Source organism: Myripristis murdjan, chromosome 22 (genome assembly GCF_902150065.1).
Source record: "Myripristis murdjan chromosome 22, fMyrMur1.1, whole genome shotgun sequence".
Taxonomy (NCBI): Eukaryota; Metazoa; Chordata; class Actinopteri; order Holocentriformes; family Holocentridae; genus Myripristis; species Myripristis murdjan.
In genome coordinates, this window is record NC_044001.1 from 13,334,124 (window position 1) to 13,354,956 (window position 20,833).

General features: G+C 40.2%; 1 non-coding gene across 1 annotated transcript; it reads right to left on the reverse strand.

Annotated features, from left to right (window-relative positions):
* Nucleotides 1-4,806: 4,806 nt before the first annotated feature.
* trnae-uuc (transfer RNA glutamic acid (anticodon UUC)) lies at nucleotides 4,807-4,878 on the reverse strand. The gene has a single exon. It is a non-coding gene; the product is annotated as a tRNA-Glu (tRNA).
* Nucleotides 4,879-20,833: the final 15,955 nt, after the last annotated feature.

Sequence of the window (20,833 nt, forward strand, 5' to 3'; positions counted from 1 at the left end):
GGAGGAGGCTTTTTCTTCTGTTGATGTTTGAGGGCAGAGGCTGTTTAGCCTGTAATTAAGACTCCTTCAGCAGCGGGCATGTTCAAACATTTATCAACACCTTAAGGGGTCTTTTCGGCGCAGTTACCCGAACTCAGCTTCTATAATGTGTGGCTGACGCGTTGGCATCGGTGTTTCCTCTGCGTTTCCCCTGCGTTCCCCCCCTGTGATTTATCACATCAATCAGCCAGTTACTGCTGTATTGTTCTCACAGTCACAGCGACCCAGCTGAATGAATTATGATTCAATCGGGTGGTGACGTTTGGAAGGAAGGAGCAGAGGCTAGTAATGAGCTTGTATGTCAGGATTGTAATCTCATCTAGATGCAAATGTATTCTGGTTCCAGTTTGCCCACTAATTTATTCATACAAATGCAACTTCATCAATTTATCCCCCCGTTTTTCTATCAGCACATCGTATTAGGCTCTCTGAGGAGAGTGGTGAGCGATGATGTCTGACTTCGCCGTAAGTTGTTGTTCAAGTTTTCTTCCAGCGGGGGAAAACATAGACGGGGCTTTTTTTTTTTTTTTTTTTTTTCAAGTTCAAATATGAGATTGAGCAGCAATGTGGCCTGCATACGGCCATGTAATTGCTTCATATTTAATATGGCGAACATGAGGCTGGGTGGGTGAGAGGCTGTCACAGACGGAAGGAGCGATTGCGTGCCCCATACTGCTACTCCTGCTTTTATCCTTGCTGGCCTGTTTCCGGTATGCACTTCTCGTGTTTGCTGCAGTGGTGCATAAAACGTGTCACCAAATGAGTGAGGCCAAGCACTCTCTGTGAACCTGTCCCATTTGTGTGTATGTGTTCATGTGTGTTTGTGCATGTGTAAATCCCAGCCTACATATCCTCTTGCACTGGTCAGATGTAGACTGCCAGTATCTCTGAAAGCAAAATGTAAGCTTGAGCATTTTTTTTTTTTTTTTAATCTCAATGTCCTGTTCTTTTTTTTTTCCAAACAGTAGACGGCTCCTGGCTGTTGTTGCCAGAATTTCTAAAATATGAATCCTCACCACTGAAATATTGATTTTGTGTTTTCTTGCTGTCACTGTGCTGTCTGGGGACAATGATTCGATCACTGTGGAGTTTCGCTGGAAGGCCTAATCTTGTAGACCAGATGAATGGTAAGTGGTCTCTAAAAGGCTGTCAGTGTTTATTAAATGATAGCTCTTTGAAAAGGTCACCAACCATGTCTGTTCTCACACACACACACACACACACACACACACACACACGTAAACAGACTGGCACACAACCACCATTCCTCTACCGCAACTCTCTCCATCCAAAGTCATAGCAAACATTATTTATGTAGAATATCGCAATGCAATGTGCTTTAAAAATCAGCAAAATACAATTAGCAGCATGGTAAAAGGTGTTGCTACTGCTTCATCAGGCTTCATTAGGAGATGGATCACAGGTATGATATACAATAGGGTAGTCATGTGGCCCTTGATTCTCATCATTAAATAGTTCAATAAATCATAGTAATTACTTGCAACAATTTCACATAAACCTATTAGATACATGATAAATTAGATGCAAATACAGTTCATTACAACAATATGGATACAGCAGTAAAAGTTACTTCAGTGAGAAAAAAAAAGACTGCCTCATGCGCAATAAATCACCTAGAAAGTATATCCGCAGACAAAAAAAAATCTTAATGAATGAAAAAAGCTTAATGAGTTACTTCGAAAGCATATCTGCAGATTGCAGTGCACTTAAAAACACTGCTCCTACGGCTGAAGCTACTTCAAGAAGCCTACAGGGTAAGGGAAAGTGAAGGGGCATCGTATGTGTGTGTATGTATGTATGTGTATGTCCTCTGTTTTTAAAGGTGAATATCCAGAATGATTGCCTCATTAGCAGCTTCTCTTCTGAAACAGGGCCTGATTCTCTCTACACCCTCTGATCCATGGGTCTTTTCTCTATAATTTATGGCTTCTGCATAATCCACGTTCCCATATTTCCTATTGTTGCTTTATGTTCTGCGATTCCCATCTTTAAATTTCTTTAGCTCTGCCTTATGCACATGAGTCTGCAGGGACGCTTCAGTTGACATACAGCTGATGAGCTGAGTGACAGTTTTAGTGTTATGTGTGTGGGACACAATTGCCACATCTATAATTTCCCCATTAATTATTTTGCCAGCATGTTGGTTGCGCCATCAGTACTCATGTTTTCATGTCAGGGTCCAATGATGAAAGCCCATTTGTACTATCTTTGGTGTAAAAATAGATTTGCTCTACGTGAAATTTAACCCTTTTTGAAGTGGTGCTCTTCAAGCTTTTTATAGTTTGCTGTCATAGGAAACAGCATTTTCCTTTTATGGTTTTATGTTTAGACTTAAAACAGAGTCACAGTACGACAGGACGCAATATCACATGACATTTACTTTGAAAGTCTGTCCAGAGGTAATATTGTGAAAGTGCATGTGAACAATGATGAGAGCACATCCATAGCGGGAGGCAGACTCTACTGCAAAAAGTTCAGTGGTCATCAGGTCACCAAAATTCATTAAAAAACGTAGATATTTAAATTTATTTTCAAATCACTGCGCAGCAATAGTAAAATGCCTTTGAAAAAATGCAGTGCCCAACTTTGAATAACCATAAAAATATCTGCAAGTGAAGGACTTTCTTCTCCAAAATGTCTAGAAGTTAGTATTTGAAAGCTAAAAAAAAAAAAAAAAAAAAAAAAAACAACTCCCTCCCTGAAATTATTCCATTCCTAATGACTTTCCAAATTTGATCAGCCCCCATAATATGTTTGCATAACACCCAGCCACTTCATCATCCAATACGACTTCCCAGCTGTGATGAGAACACATTCTTGAGATTAAGTTAAATTTTCAATATTTCTACATACTGTCACCGACTGATGTAATTATTCAGTGTCAGATAAGTCTTTCCTGCAAAAAAATGCCAGTAGCAACAGCCACCCAGACTAATGAGACAAATAAAATACAAATGCATTGGAAAAAAAAACATCACTAACTCAGTTTTTGATTGCCAAGTAATCTTTAGGAAATACAGATGTTGAAACGTTTTTGAAAAATAATCTTCTGAAAGAGAGTGGGTTCCCTGACGCTGCACACCGCACTGTATGTCGCTCAGTTCAGTCTTAATTTATGGAGCTGAAAAGCTTTCAGAAATTTTTTTTTTCTCTCTCCCTCTCTCCCTCATTCCAAGCTCTGGTGAGACTTGGTGTTCACAAATCGAGACTACACTGTCCAAGATCAAATGTGTAATCATATGACGTCGCTTCTAGGGTGGATTAAGGTCGTGCAATGGATGCAATTAATGAGCGTGAATTATTCATGCATACAAGAAGATGCAATACATTAGGCGCTCACTCCCAGAAGGTGACACATTCTAGGCTGCAGCTAATGGAGCAATTGTCTCCTCTAATTTTGTCAGTGGAATCAAATGAACAGATATTTTAAAATTACTGACTCCAAAGGCCTTATTTCTTAGTGGAATCGTATTTTACTCGGCCTTTGGAGAACAAGGTGGGGCCGTCACAAGGGCATGCTTTGTCACACTCTCATTAAGGAATTGGTCAGGTGTCGCACAGTCAATACTGATGACACATTTATTGTGTGCTCTAAATCTCCATGAGGCTGCAGCTCATGAATTTTTGATAGATTGTTGTTATTTTCACTTGTAACATCGTTTAACCCTGCTAAGCACTAAGTGATATTAATTTAGCAGCTGCCTCGTTTGCTGAGATGCTGAATCCTGCAAATGACCACAGAGCTCATGCTTCATTTTGTGACCCTTTGAGAAATCACACTCGAGACTGAAGCTGGGTAACATTAAGTGGTATTGTGGCTGGGTCGTGGAGAAATTTGCCATAAATCAGTGAAATGGCAATATCAACTCTTGCAGTGCTCTGGGCTCTGTTCAAGCTGTGAATCTCTTGACACTCATCGCCCCGTTCCCAGTTTCTCTGTGAGATGTAGAGAAAAAGAAAAAATCATGATTACCTGCTGAATGAGTTCGGTGGGGGGGGGGCGGCTGAGTAAGCTGCTGTCTTGACATGAGCACTCACGAAGACTCACCAAAAAACCACAGTATATCCAGTATCCTTGCTTAGTGCACTGCCAGACGACGCTGTGTGGAGAAATGGAAACTGTACACAGTACGTTGCTTCATCAGGCACAAATTAGGATTTTGTATTTCTTTCACCTTGATTTCATCTTGATCCTGCAGCCCAATGCTGTGCTGTCAATGTAGAAAATTATTTTGTCAGTATAAACTATGAAGTATGCTGATTTTGGTTTCACAGAGGAACTATTTTACTAAGTACCCTGCCACACCATAAATATTACAAGGTCAGCAATGAGGGGTCTGAGAAACAAACTGATGAAATTAAATACTTCATTTTAATTTTGTTATCCTGTTTCAGTGTTGTTTTCTGTAGGGGAGATATCCCTCCTCTGTTGTTCGCTATGAGGTTTCCTCTATTTTTTTTTATTTATTTATTTATTTTTTTTTAATTTAAGGGAGTTGTTCCTTATCCCATATGAGAGTCTAAGGACAGATGATGTTGTATTGCTGTAACGCCCCTTGAGGCACATTTTGAATTTGTGATATTGGGCTATACAAATAAAATTGACTTGACTTGAACTACCACACTACTCAAAACATTTGTCACTGGGTCTAAGTATATGAAGATCATTTGCCAAAAAATAAGCTTTGGAGTGGAATATAGATATACTTTATTGATCCCAACCAGGGAAATTCTGGAAAGTTGACGTTCCCATACCGGGAGTTGAACCCGGGCCGCCTGGGTGAAAACCAGGAATCCTAACCGCTAGACCATATGGGACTCCAAGACCATATGGGACTATAATCAGTGTGTCAAGAGATCAAAATTCAATCTAGATCTATGTCTTAGTTAAACAATTTTTTTTTTTTTTTTGCACAGAATTCTGGCCAATTTACAATTTTACATAGATATCATATTTTCTCAGGGGCTGCCCTCTAATTGTCTTTTATCACTTGATGACTTTTTTGCTCCTGGTTGTCTCCTACTGTGTGCTGTTACCTTCTGCATCAGCTAGAGGACAGCAGCTGACAAATTTTGGTGCTGGTGGATCATGCAATCTCACTGAAAAAGGTGAGAGGCTCTCCTGCTTTATTCATCATATACCGCATTTGGTTGATTTTATGGCAAAAGCGTGGTATGCGCTGTGGAATCATGCAGATGAGATGCAATGTGTTTATGGGTTTAGAGCAAAGTGAAGCTTAAACCTCTGCTCCAGATTTTTTAAAAAAATTGCACCAAAATAGTTTCTGATGATTAGTAATTGCACATTCATTCTTATGATGATACAATACCTCAAGGTGATCGATCTAGTGTATGTGTTTAAAGCTTTTAAAGCTTTGAAATTATTAATTCAGCTTGACAAATCATCTGTGATGTGATTATTGTATTGATTATACTCAACACTTTACATTAAAATAGTCTCCAATATTATTATCAGATGTCTGTAAAGAAAGAATATTTAAACAATATCTTCTAATATCGTCTGCATTCTTCTTTTTGACAAGCTGTCAGGCCCAAACCCACCGTCAGCAGAGGGCAGTGTGTGTGTGCAGTGAGCCCGCCTCGTGTGTGAGCTGCTTGCTTTCTCTTGCTCTCCTCTTCAAAGCAGACTCGTCTCTGGGGCCATGAAATTACTCTGGCAGCTCAAATAAAGACATCCCCGCTGTTCCTTGGCAGTCATCTGCATACTTGTTTTGTCTGCCTCTGTATCCTGTGCCTGTCGTCAACACGCTGTTTGTCGTAAAACAAAGGGCAGCTCTGTATTTCGACCTGACAGTTGTGGAAGCTGTGGTCCAACAGGCATAGAGACGCTGTGTTGATTGTGACCCTCTTAAAATATGACTCTGCGCCAAGCGTAGAGGGCGGCTGCTGCTGAAACATTTGACGAGGAGAGTTGTTGTCCCCTCTGAGGTGTGACTGATATCACTGAAACCACCCCAGCAACATCACGATGATCATTTCTCCTGTTATGTTGACAGTTTGTCTTGTCATAGCTCATCTATACAGAACGCTTTTTTCTTTTTTTTAATCCTAGGTTTTGACCCATGGCTGGGTTATAATCCTGTTTCCTTTTAAGTCCCCTCATGCGACATTTGGTGGTATTTATTCTTGAGCCCGGCCCCAAGGGCAAGATTAAGTTTTCTAAATATGATGTGATAGCATGCAAGAGGCCTGCAATGCATTTGTGATCCACCTCATGGAGATTCCTCCTCTGAGGTCAGCGTGCAGCATGTATTTTTAGAACAGCATCCATTATTTTGAAGAAAATAATTTTAGCTGTGCACTGTTTGGACAAGTCAGGCACAACAGACCAAATGTTATAGGTTATGTTTGACAGCTGAAAACATTTGGAGCTTAGGCAGTTGACCTAAAACCCAGTTTACTGTTTATTGACTTACCATTTAGCTGTAATATGACTGTTTTATTACTAGTGGAGTGGCTTTCTGTGCTCGTAATACTGGCCTTGTCCCCCCTCACCGCCATGAAAACCCTGTAACAAATGAGAATAATTTCATTTGACCTCAGTTACAATTCATTTTTGATGTAATTCATACTTGTGTGTGAACAGTGGTACCAGTTTCTCAATAAATGCACACGTTTATCCATCAGAGCTATGTGGTGGGCCACGTTTTTTTTTTACCTTCCATCAACCTGTGTCAGCATATCCATGTGTCTACAATATGCATTGATATCATTTTCACCACAGCATATCACTCCTGTGTGGACCTGAAGGATTATATGCAATGGGTTGAGAAAAATCTCCAACCTCTTGAGGTTAAAACAAACAAAAAAAAAACTTTTACAAACTCACTGGATGAACCGAAACAAGGCTGTTTTTCAGCTTACAAGGTCTCTACATGATAAAAACAATATATATTGGAGGGGTATATGCTGTGACTAGTCCATTATGTCTTCCTTTTTAGTGTACAGGTTTGTTCCAATACCATGACAGACATCACACAAACACAAGAAGCTCCTTGGATGTGCTTCAAACAGCAGGAACGGGCGAGTGTACGTTCAGCAGCTTCACAGCTTGTGTGCTACCTGAACAACTGGACTGATTGAAGTGCACTGGGGTGTTTCAGCCCTTGAATATGACTGTGTCTGGTCGACGGCTTTTTTTCTGCTTAAACCTCGGCTCTGCCCGGCCTTAATCATCTGGCCAGAGAGTCATCCATTCCTCTCCTCTGGGTACAAATCAGACTCAAAGTGAGAAGTACAGTAAGAGCAAAACCTATTCTGCTGAGCTTATCCACTGTAGTATATGTAGTTAACTAGCATTGATTTCACTTTAAATCAGCTCAGACTCCTCCTTGTCCTCTCTGACCAGCAGCCTTTGCAGTTTTACACTGAAGTTATAATGCAAAAAAGCAAAAGAGGGTTTTATTCGAATCAGCTGTTGTTTTTTTCACTTGCAGCAGGCTCTCACACAGACATTTCACCATAATAGTCAGGTCTACAGGAGCCCCGTGGTCTGCACCCTTATCGATCAGCTCAGCAGTCTTTGTTTAGACAACAGTGACAGATACTGTGAGCTGAGGAGCCCAGTCTCAGCTCCAGACAGCACAGCTGTCCCTCTCTCCTCTCCTCCCTCTTCTTTGCCCATTAAAAAACAGCTTGCTGTGATCTGTCCTTTCCACTGCCTCCTTTTTGTTGCAACAACAAGTTTGACCACTGAATCTGTGTTCCTCGCTTTCTTTCATCAGTAAAACTGACACAGCATCATTTGGTGACGTGATTTAATGACTTTAATAACTTCATTCACACCGGAATATAATTATCAGTTATGAAAATATGGCCTATATACGCTGGATACACACACACCCAAAACCCTCCCAGCACGGTGAGCCGAGAAGCAGCGTGATCTCCAAAACCACAAGTGAAAATCTTCCAACTTAAGGCGTTGCAGTTGGCTGACACAGTACTTAGGAAGATCTGCCTGGATTAAAAGGCAAAAGTTGTCTGACAGTTGACAAGAGAGCTACTTAATGATGCTGCACTGTAACACCAGAGCCTAAATAAATATTAACATAATTAATCATAGTCAGCACATCACTTGTGTTAAAGGAGCCCCGCTGAATTTATGCAAACAGTTTTCTTTGGGTGCTCACACCACCCCACCCCCTTCACCTAACGGGGCAAGAATGTATTACAACCAAGGTCGCTCTCCTCTGAATGCAGATTAACCCACATGTAAGGACAGAAAACGTTTCTGTTTTTAATGGATGCTAACATTTATTTTATTTTTTTAATGGATGCTAACATTTATTTTCCACTTAATATTTTTCTGTGTTCAAGGGCTAAAAATAATTAAAACAAATAAAAAATACTCAAGGAAATCAGATAAAAATCAGATTAAAATATGCTTAAATGCATGAAAATGACAAGTAATCCTGCACCTCTGTGTCTGTCGCTCAAGTATAACATGAAACTGAGGCTCATGAAGTTTTATATTCAGTGCACTGTGTTGATGATGATGATGATGACCCACTTTCTAAGGTAAAGATGACTACAAAGCATGTTTGCTCTGGAAAGCGAGCATCCTTGGCTTGTGTCCTAAATGCAAGACAAAATGCTTTGAAGCAGCTTCTTCTTCTAATGACTTTCTCTTCCTCCTCTCATCTTCAGCTAATAAAGCAGTGCATGTGTGTGTGTGTGTGTGTGTGTGTACAGGGGCGAAGAGCAGTCGGTGTGTTGTTTGTGTCTTATAACTGTACAACAAGCATAATAACACAAGAGTAGTTTGGTTCCCTCAAATAAAGGGGATAACAGATGAAATTTGTTTTCCATTATGTTTTCGGCGTGCATGTAGGACGGATCACCACATGGGTAATTTTTCAAACTGGGCAAAGATGGACAGGTAAATTGTTTTACCTCTTATTTACACTAGAAATTATCACTAACAGAGGGGATGGAAACTCACAGAAACAAAAGGGCAGTTACCTACTTCCATCCTTTTCAAACCTGTTAAATACCATCTGCGTTAAATTCATTCTACCCACTTTCTCCTTTTCACTTCTCTTCACCATAGGATCCACATCTGTGATCTTATGCAACTCTCTTGGCCAACAGGTTGACACAAGTGAAAGCATTTCCCATGCAAGACAGATCTGTAATCTCCGACAGGCGAGCTAGCCCTGACAGTTTGACACTTCCCTCTCAAGTTTTACATTTATATCAGGATTTGTCACAGCTTTCAGCTCCATTCCTGATTTGATCACAGGATTTATTTCACTGCATGAATGGATGCAAAGAAAGGCAGCTGGATATGTGCGCCCTGTGTGACAGGAAATCTATACGGGGCACCTCTGCTGGGGGAAATCCTCTCAGATGTCTAATTGAGGGAGGACTGTGGCAGAGGAGGGGTGCAGGGGAGTCGTGCACTGACGCTCCCAGGTGAACTCTGACTCTGCAAGGCCAGCAGGTTCACAGCAGACAGCTTGTGTGTGTGTGTGTGTGTGTGTGTGTGTGTGTGTGTGTGTGTGTGTGTGTGTGTGTGTGTGTGTGTGTGTGTGTGCGCACAAGTGGAAAAACTGTCAAATAGTTTCCCCATTCAAGCCTTTGCCCAAACCTTTAACCAAGAACAATGTCAGAGAGTTAAAATCTGTATGACCATAGTCTAATTTACTGGATTCGTTGAAACGGTTTGAGTTATTGGTGACTGAATGGATACAGACTTGTGTGAATGTATAACAACCAAGTCAGTCCCAAGCTGTGTGCCCTGACAAACTCTCCATTCACACAACATTTCATCCCGAACTGACCACTCACAGTTGTGGAAAGATACACAGACTCTGTTATATATCATCACTGTGCTCTCGGAGTTATTTGGTGATGATGAAATGTTTTGGTGATCCCATTTTCCCTCAACATGCCTTTTTTCTTCTTCTTCTTCTTCACTCAGTGATTTCTTACATTTCTCAAAAGCGAATTTCAGGAGGCTCTGCCCGTCTGCCTTGTTGCATCTTGTTGTTTTGGGCTGTTTTTGGTGACAGTGATACCCTTTGCTCAAACTCTTGTGACTGCATGACATGCAGGTCTAATTGAGGTCACTGTCAGTGGACAAACTGGCATTTCTTCCTCTTGTATGATCGATTTCTTATTGTACGAATGATGGACTTTGGTAAAAATGGCCCGTCTAGAAAGAAACCCTTGATTCTCATGTCTTGATGCAGTGGATCATCTATGTTTGGCAGATTATCTGCATGAATAATATGTTGATTCTTACTCTGAAAAAGCTGTTGAGATTCATTCAGTCAAAAAGGAAAAAAAGGTTGCACACTCTCGACTTGCTCCATATGTATTTGCTCTTTTATTTTGCTAACATTTACACCCCAAGGTGTTTTTTCAAGATCAAGTGAAAGGTAATCACGTGTAGCCACATGTACACATGATCATACCAGGTGTGTTGCCTATATAGACCACAAATGACTGTGTTTCACTCTTTCACTCGATCCTGAAGAAGACCCTGGGGTTGAAATGTTATCCAAACAAAAGAGCAATGGAAAAGAGCAAGAGAGTGCAACACCTATTTCCTTTTTCCAAGTCTATTTCCAGTGATCGGCACCTCGCAATTAGACAAAAATAGAAGATGGCACTCCTGATGCTACTTTTATCTAAGAATAATAACGATGTTGGGTATCGTTATGTTGTCATGAAGGATAATACTTTGCAATGACTTGGTCCATATTCTGTTGATGTTCAGCAAAAAACAAGCCTTTAAAATGATGCTTGGTTATATTATCTGGCATTATATTATTAGGCATTAAATTTAAATGCTGACTGATCACAGGTTGAGTAACCTTAAAATAAAAATAGAGAGAGAATGGCATTGCTGAGGGTGAACATGTCTTCTTGATTTGGTATGGCTTGTGTGGTGGATGGATTAATCAGCTGCATAGCATTTCTGTGAAACCATCAAAAACAATGTCAGCTCAACTCGATAGAGATGGAGCGTCTGCACGGACAATCTGCTTGGTGGAATCATCCATCTGTGATGCATCACATTCTTCCACACATTGTTCACCAAAAGCATCTTTCAGCTTCAAACGGGGGATGATCCCGGGCTACACGGGCGTCTGGATCCAGGTGAAACAATAGCTTAAAGCAGGCTTCTGGGCTTGTGTGAATTTAAGCAGCTGTGGTTCCTCAAACAACGCTGTTTACTTGGTTCGTTGCCTAATCCAATATACTTAAAAAAAAAAAAAAAAAAAAAAAAAAAAAAGTGAAGTCAAGCTGTTTTTAGTGTCTTTTTTTTCCTCCAACAGGATTATTCCAGTATGTTAACAGTCACAGAGCATTCTTAATGGATGGGGAAATTATTCTGACATATATATGACCTAAATGATACAAACAAAAAAGGCTATGGAATAAAAATAGACTTGTTTTGGGGTGTTTTGTCCTGCTAGCTTTGTCTTCCATCTGTTTTTTTTTTTTTTTTTTTTGCTCCATCTTTCAGATTGATTTGCAGCTCGACAGAGAATTATGTCTTGTCGAATATAATGCTATAGACTCCTTGGTTCATTTTTTTCTCCTTCAAGGCTCTGCGGTAATTTCCATATAGCTGTCAGACTCAGAAAAAATAAATTCCTCTTCATATGTTGTTGATTCTAAGGTGAAAATCCTCCAGTGTTGATTAATGTTCTTATTTGACCGTAAAAGAAACATATTCAGTTCTCCATCCATGTATAAAAAGACAGTATTTACATCAGTGAAATCGGTTTCGAGATGTATTTATTTATGTTTTTTTGTAACAAAACTGCAGGCTGAAAAATTCCATATCATAGTAAGGAAAAAAAAGAACAAAATACTAATGAACATTTTTAACCCCTCCATTTGTTACCAACAAGAGACTATTCAATGAGTTATTCAAAGAGATTTAGCATACACATAAATAAAACATAGAAATAGTTCAGATTACATTTGTTTAGGAAAGATAAGTAAACAATAACAATAATAGGAATAATCATTTTCACATCAAATATGAATACATTCACAAGACTGTCCATGTGCTTACTAAGCTCTCCTTTTCCTTACTCTGTGAAATGAATAGGGGCTCCTCACCTAAAAAAAAATGTATGACTTAACCAACCAACCCATACAATAGAAATCCAACCCAATCTTGAATGCAACAGATTCAGCATGATGCACGTTTTCTTGCAAAACGTCCTTCATCGTCTTGGCTGCGTGATAGATGGCCATAAGCTCTCAGAGCACAAGATAAACTCAGGAAGATAAATTCACTAGTGTGTGTTTTCCTTTCCTTGACCTCCGGATTGGTGAGGTTGAGACACTTTGATCTCAGGCACTTTCTGAAATCATGAGGTTGTTGACTGAAACACACAAACATAGTATGTCACACACCCACTGTAGCCCGGTGGTTCCCTTTACATTCTCTACAAACTGTACACGGTTATTTATACGCCTCTGTCCATCTCCCATAGCCCCTTTCTCGCATGCTCATACATATAAATATGATAAGAAACTGAAAATTAGAGATAAATTGTTTGGCTTGGGCTTGTATGTGTATATATTTATATCTATATCTATATATAGATATAGATATAGATATTGATATAGATAGATATCTATAGATATATAGATATATAGATATATATATCTATATATATAGAGAGAGAGAGATATATAGATATAGATAAACAGGAGTGGCAATCAGTTCATATTGTCATGTGACCTCAGCTGATCCTTCATCGGGTGTGAGGGTTTGCACAGATCCTGATCAACCCATTAATGCAACAATCATTTCCTACATATTTTCTTAAGGAAAAAAAAAAAAAGCTTTCGTTTTAAGTTCCTCAACAGCCCTGGGTCAAACACCAGCTTCAAATACATTTTTGCTCGGTTTTAATCTGCTAAAGACTGCCAGATGGATGGAATACATTTTTCAATTTCTATGTGACAAACTGCCACCCAGAGTAAAAATAAATAATAATATGTGAATAAAAACAGAAAGTACAGCAGCTCCCAATATAGATCTGGCAATCACATGTAACTCAAATTTCACATTTCACACAGCATCTGAATTCATTTTGCGAGACGTTTTAGAGCGACACAGAGTAAATTTAAATAATGACCTTTCATCGCTCGGACCGCAGCAATAGAAAAAAATACAGTAAAACATTGGCACTGTACTATGTGGAATCCCTCACAAAGTAGCATTAACCTGATCATTTTATACATCATGGAAATACCAAATTTCCTCGTGTTTTAAGGCATACAGTCATTATGCACAAGTTTTGAAATATTAATGCTTTGCGCTAACTTATAAATGGCGTTGGCTAAAAGTATGCAGTCTATCCTAAGCTCTTAAGCTCAGAAAATGTTATATACATTTAGAGAAGTGGACAGATACAGTGTAATCATAATAATAATGTAACTGGTCTTAAATGTGCATGTTGACACACTCATGCAGATTGAATTTTGTGGTCGAGCTTTACAAAATTACTTCACAAAATAGCTATATTAGGTAACTGCATCTGGCCTAAACCACAAAGTACAACATTTCTCTCTCTCTCTCTTTCTCTCTCTTTTTTTGTTCTCATTTCTCCTGAGAAGACGCTCCGCACAAGCCAGAGACATTTCCAAATGCTAAAACCAAGTGGATACATCTCCTTTCAACATTGCATCCCCTCCCGGTGACCTTTTAAATGCAGAGAAGATGTTGAAACGTAGAAACTGCCTTTCAAATTGATGATCATTAAGCCATGTTTTGTGTAATTACAAAGCAATACAACATAAATACTGTTACATAATACCAATTTCTGCAACTACATCTGATCATCCACCATCTGACGTCAAGTACAATGTGATTAACACTCAGTGCTGGTAGCATTTCAACACTTTCACCTGCCAAAATACTATTTCAAGACACCACATTTTCTCTCAATAAACACATATAAATTGACTTATCATTGTGTTAATGTAATTAATTTTCAGATGATCACTGATTTAGTGCCCAGTGAAATAACAGAACACATCCAAAGTCATTCCCCCCTCCCAGAAAACAGTAATACAATATAAAAACAACCATTAAATCAAGCTGAATAATAAATCTCTTACATTATATCCATTCAAATCTCAAATATAATAAATGTATACATTTTCTCATCATGTTTTACCGAGAGTAGCACTGAAGAAAAATAATTAACTGTAATGTATTTACTTTCTCCATAGATCTTATCCAACTTTTCACAGCGTGTCAGCAAATCAGATTATTTTCACTTTCGGTTTTTTAGTAAGAATAGCTGCAAAGTATTTTTCAAAACAGTCTGCAAAGCCCACTATATGCAGTCTTTTATTTCCCTGTTTAGGTGTGGGTGAAAGCTGCATCCTCTGCAGACCAAGCATCTCTCTCTTTAGCTGCATGCATTTATGTACAAGTCAAAAGTGAGCAGATATTCTGGATAATTCTACCTGTAAAGGAGGGAAGCCCCACAGGAACGGGCCATTCTCCCATAGTCTCAGCTCAGTTTGTTGGAATCGCTGTAGGAGAGACGCCATATGGTGATCACACGGTCTTACAGTCGGTATGCCGCTGGGAAAGTGGAGCGTCATTGTTGCTCCTCCCAGCCTCATTTGTGAGTCAGTCAACATAACAGGTAGCAGCTCCGACAGGCTCAGATTTGCCTCCTTATCGAGACCAAGCGTGGAGAGCGTGAGCGGGGCCTACAAGGTCGTGTAGATGTAGACAAAGATGATCACTACCAAGTTGAGAATGGTCCCAATGATGCCCAACATGGCCAAGATGGACTCCTCCTTACTTTCCTTGTCTTGGATTCCCTTTTCCTCATCACTGTAGACAGTGTTTACCATTTTCCCTGGAAAAGTCTGCAGTTTTCGTCTCAGACCAATCTGGAATGTGCAGATAAGAGACAGAGAACCAACATCCATATGTTAATTGATGCAACTGGTTAGTTTTCCTTTGATGATGTTCATGGCACAGTGAATGGTGAGCGGCGATAATAACAGGCAAAGTAATCTGTGTTTGAGATGTAGGCAGTAAAAATAAGTAGTTAACGATAATATTTGGTTTTGTTTCTTTTTTAATCGTTTTGTTAATATGTTTTTCCCAACAAAACAGTGGAAAAACAGATGAGAGACCCAGGAGGCAAAGAAATGAGTAGGAAAACAAACTATATCTTGAGTGACAGAGAGTGATCAATGCAGAAAAATCTGCTTCAGGGAATGTTACATCTATAAATGCAAAGAATGGGAAGCTGTTCTAGTCAAGGACAAATATTTTACTGGTTTCTGCTGTGTTTTTCGGCCTGGCTTGGTGGTGTTTCCAGTATAAGGCACACATAAACAAACTTCGCAACACCAACAAATGGATATGATTATGAGGGTGTTAATTACCCTCCAGCACACACACACAAACACACACAGTCTTGACACAAACACACACACATTCTCTCACATTAGAAGACCTCCAACTGTAAAAGTGTAATGCTCATGCACAGTGAAACTGTTGCTCCTTGCATGTTGCATTACATTTCCCGAGCTTCCATACAACCATGTTTTATTTAAGAGAATGGGCCAAGATTTTTCATCAAAAATAAATTACTCTGCATCATGTCCTAAATAAATTATAGTCATCGTATGCATGTAAACACTAAAAAAGGATGTCGACCAACAACTGGAGTCCACACTGTTGCCTGTTCTGCTATCAGATTGCTTAAGATGTTTCATTAATGAGAAATGGAGGATCTGCCTGGTGGGGTGCTGAAATCATTTTGCATTTAAAATGGTCAATGTATTTAAGACTTTGCATGTAACCCATATGATATGTGCAGTGCTCATAATACCTGAATACAAGCCTCATCACAACAAGGAAATAGAATGGTGCATTCATATCAATAGCCTGTAATCTTACGTTCATGCACTGCAGCGTGCAAAATGGCAAGGACATGGTGTGCTAATAGTTTAGACAGAAAATTTTCAAATAAAACTCCTCCAGGCACACACAGACTGGCTTTTTATAATAGCTGTTTTTCATTTTTGGTTTGTTGCAGTTTGGTGTGTTTGAATTTTGAACACTTTCAACTAACTACAGCTGGTTATATAAAATTCAAGTGCAAGCCTCAAAGAGAGGATGAAAAGCACTTGGATGGATGAATAGTGCAAACAGGTGGTGCATGTAGCAAATATAAAGCAGTGAAAAACTGTCTGCAACACCTCCATTTTATTTGAAATACAGTAACCTAAAGATACCGTTTTCTCTTGGAAAGGGCAATTGTGGACCTTTGCTGACCTTTTTTGAAAGTAAAATGAATCCCACTGCATGACACAAGTGACATAGGTTTTACACTAAAGCCAGTATAAAGCTTCACTTGTGTTGTGGGGATCATGTATCTAGGCAATATGAACATGATATGAAGTCTGTTGCAGATAATGCTGCCCAAAACACACCCAATCTTTACTTTACAAACTACAATGCCAGGTCAGTAACGTACATGATACTTATAGATCGTTGCAATGGCTGTTTTTTCATCTTTGAGCTGATTACCTCTCATCTTGATCTTTGTCGATGTCAACCAGACCTGAAGCAGAGCAGCAAGAGTTACTCTGTATAACAGTATGGAGACAGTAACTCATGTTTCTGAATGCAGGCTCCAACTCTGGTCTGACTGACACCATGGACATCGCAGGAATAGCCCAGGCAGGTCTGGGGGGCATGGTAAGTGAAATAAGAGAGAAAACATCCAAACAAAGTGAATATATTCAGTTTGTAGAAAGTTTTGTGCGAGGCAGGATTCTGGTGGGGGATTTCTTTACCTAGGGGATTTCCGTGATCCCATCCAAATTCTATCTGTGTGTGTGTGTGTGTGTGTGTGTGTGTCTTTGTTTGCAAGCACATATGTGTAAGCGATTTTGTGTGCGAGTGTGTACACATGAGCGTGTGTATTGATTTGTGCAGCCCGGGGTGGAGTGTTAGAGCTTGGCTGTGTGTTTTTAGCCCACAGGCGCAGCAGCTTGTGCAGGTTGGCTTCCAAACGCCTCTCGCGGGACCAGCGCTCCTTTTGAGGGTCAGTGGGTTTTATATGTGAGCTTGAAACAGTAGGGCACATAAACCAAGGCATACTAAAAGCATACTAAAAATAGACCTGACTGGGACCAAAACATCCTGATAAAATGTTTTAATACAAGTTAAACTAGAGATTCTTGACTCCCAGTTCAGAAAAGTTAATGCAACTGCAAATAGTAAAAACAGAAGTAACTCATATTAACATTTTTGAGTGATTCATACCACAAGAACTGAACTGCTAAAGCACAAAAAAAAATGCTTGAGAGCTGTCTTGTGTGCAGTGCCCCTTCTCAGTTACATCAATAATTACAATATCGTCCAACAGCTTTGGAGTAGTGGGCTGTTTAATGACAACACAAATAATATGCTCTATTTATTTGCCTGCGAGACTGCGTCCCCGCCTGTGCTTGAGCAAACACACACCCTGGCCTGTGTGCTGAGTCCACTTCAGAGGAAACCATCCACCAGCAAAGCATTTCAACATTAAGATGCTGCCAGCTTCCACGATCACAAACTCAAACACAAACATGCATTCCAAAGCACTTCCTTTAGCTGATGATGACTTTCATGTCACACAGTTGTTTAGTGTAATTAACCTCCACTGGAACCAAATTATTATGGTGCATTTGCAGCGCCTACATCATCGTAACTGAAATTCATGTAACCTTTTGGGGCAGGCCTGCCAAAAGGGGAGAGTCTCATGTACATGGGGGCCCTTTTTAGCTATACTCTCCCTTTCTTTGACTTACTGATTTCATTTTCAAACTGTCTGGCAGAGGAGAAGGTCTCGGAAAATCATAACCTGCCAGGAATCTGTTACAGCATATCAAAGTCTAGGTGTTGTCTGCTGTGGAAGGATTACAACAACGGAGAAGAATCCAAAAGAGTTTAAACTTACCGAGCCAATCATGATAAGAGAAAGTTGTTATCAGCTCAACACTTGGCAGACAAATCCTACAGTAGAAATGTTGTCAAGCTCAGATGCATAGAAAATTTCAATTATTAAAGGACCACCATCAAGTAATAACTCCTGCATTGATGAATTATTATGCAAGGCGTTTGTCTGCAGGCGGTCTGGTTTCAAAAGTAAGATTGATGACATAACGGTTGATATTCATGACTGGATGACGTTCCGTATGGCATCCATACTGTCCCAGGCATGAAGGCCCAATCATCGCTGATGCCCAACCATCGACAGGCATTGTATTCCTGAAGTGCATGAAAAACCCATCCCACTCCTTCTTCCGAGGGGCTGAAAGCGCTTTCTCTGCCTCTGATCTCTAACAATGGGCTTTGATTGCCTCTCCTGGGGAGCGCTATAAACAGGGCTTCCCTCAACTTGAATGCAACTCTTTGTGCGTCGCTCTTTGCGCTGGATGTGCCCTCATGCATGAAGATGGCTGCTCTCTGCTGATATAAACAAACGCTCAGCAGAAACAGGAATATGAAAAAAACGTGCTTGAGGATGTTGAGGGAGATGTGGGTGTGTGTGGGGGGGGGGCAGGCTCTGCCAAAATCTGGGCACCAGGGAAACAGCTTTACCACCGAGTACAGCTGTGCGTCACAAAACAAGCACTCTGGACACCTTCCAGTGGATCCTCGTCCAATAATTTCCTGCTCCAGTCTGTACACTGTACAGCAGAGACCTGTTTTGATTCAAGTGGCAACCAACACTGGCATCTCGCAGGGTGCCATAATCATTAAGCACCCATAATGACTTCAAACACCTGGGCTGGACAGTGTGTGATGTGATGGTCTGACTCTTTTAAGTTAAGATCACATTTGTCATGGCCCACAACAAGCTAGAAATTAAAGTCATGTTAAAAAGAGTACAAACCTATAGAATCAAGTGACTATTAAAGCAAACCAGCCCAGATTTGTTCAGTACATACAACAGCTTCAGCTTTTCTACCTACTGTATAACACCCCTAATCGATTAATCACTTGACTGCGAGCTATTCTTGGGTACAGAGGATTTAGTTATCTCACTATCGATTTCTGTTGTCACTCAAGAGCTCATTTCCAACACGTCTCAGAGTGTTAACGTCTTAACTTTGCCCTCCACAGTTAATCTGACCAGGCCTCTGGCGTGGCTGTCATCACCACTCAGGAGAGACCTGATACATGTAGGAATCTCTGGCCAACGATGCACAAGGCCACATTCACAAAAAAAAAAAAAAAAAAAAAAAGCATCTTGGTCCTAAATGGAGTCCCCTGTTGTCTGAGTAGATAGTAGCTTTTGTCTTATGAGGCAAGGAAAACAAAATATCAGCTCACACCTGGCTGTGTACTCTTAGAGCAACAGCCCGAAGCACATTTGTATAAAAAGAGCAGAGGGAGAGAGAGAGAGGGAGAGAGAGAGAACAAAAAAAGGGTGGGAGGGGTCGGTGGGGGTCGGGAATGGGAAGTGGGGGGTAAAGCCATACCTGGGACAACAAATCCAGACACTCCTGCTACACCTAATAGAAGCCAACATCTCCAGATCAGTGGAGAGTAAAACCTTTTGCCACTTGAATAATCGTGAGCATGTCAAACAGCTCCAGATGCTAACAGGCTCTGACAGGCAGAGTCGCTTTTGGCATTGTTTTAAAACGGAATTAAAGCAAACAGCGCCCATTCCCTCCCAAGTATGTATAGGTCGACTCCCATCACACACATAAATGGGCGCATTACAGAGCAACACACATGGAGACATACACTAATGAAGGCGTAGAGACTAATACAAGAAGGAACATAGCTGTGTACAACGTGTGATGAGTGCCTTTTTTTTTTTTTTTTTTTAAGATGGACCGGTTTACAGGTTTTGGAGAAATGCACTGAAATCCTAGTGAGCTGGACGATTTTTCATCAGTGGAGGGAAAGTGACAGATCTATTTTGAACTGGGCAAGAATTTCTGTTGCACATAAACTGTTTATCATGCTCCAAAGCCTGCTACACCACTGACAATTATACAATATTTCTCTCCTCAGCTCAGACATGCAGAAAGTTGCATCTTAATTTGATGAGGGAGAAATTTACAATTTGAGAGACGGTGGTGGTTAGATGTATTATTAACACAGAAATATTCCCATCTACCGTTTTCACAGGAGGCATGACTGCAAGCCTTCTCATTAAACGCTTTTGGAGGCTTTGCTTTAGATGAACGGAAACTTCAAGCCTCGTGAGGACAATGAAATATTTTAAGATCTCTGGCTTGGTTGGGCGCAATGATGAACGGATATCTCTATCAAATAATGCCAGTTGTTAGTGTCAAAAACTCATTAGGGTAATGTAGCTTGACATTTAAACTTACAAAATTAAAAAAAGATGCAACTCTCAGAGGAACATGTGGATGTGTTTTCTGGGCATGCAACCGCCCCACATAACAGAATCTCTTAGGCAGGGAGTATGGTTTGATTGCAAAGCTACATTTAAGGTGTGGATACTACCCTGCTGAGGGATTCATACCAAGACACTGAGGCTGCAAATCATGCCATAATTATAAATATACATATTGAGAAAACTTATTATGGAGCAGACTAAATTTGGAGGTATGAGAAATGAAGACTGTGCCAGACTCATGAAGTATTTGTTACAGTTTATAGGTGCTCTGCCCACACTTTGCGATGCTGAGCCCAGTGAAAAGGCTCTTGGCATGACAATGGCACAGAGATGACCTACCTTGCAAAGCATCAGGAAGAACATAGCAC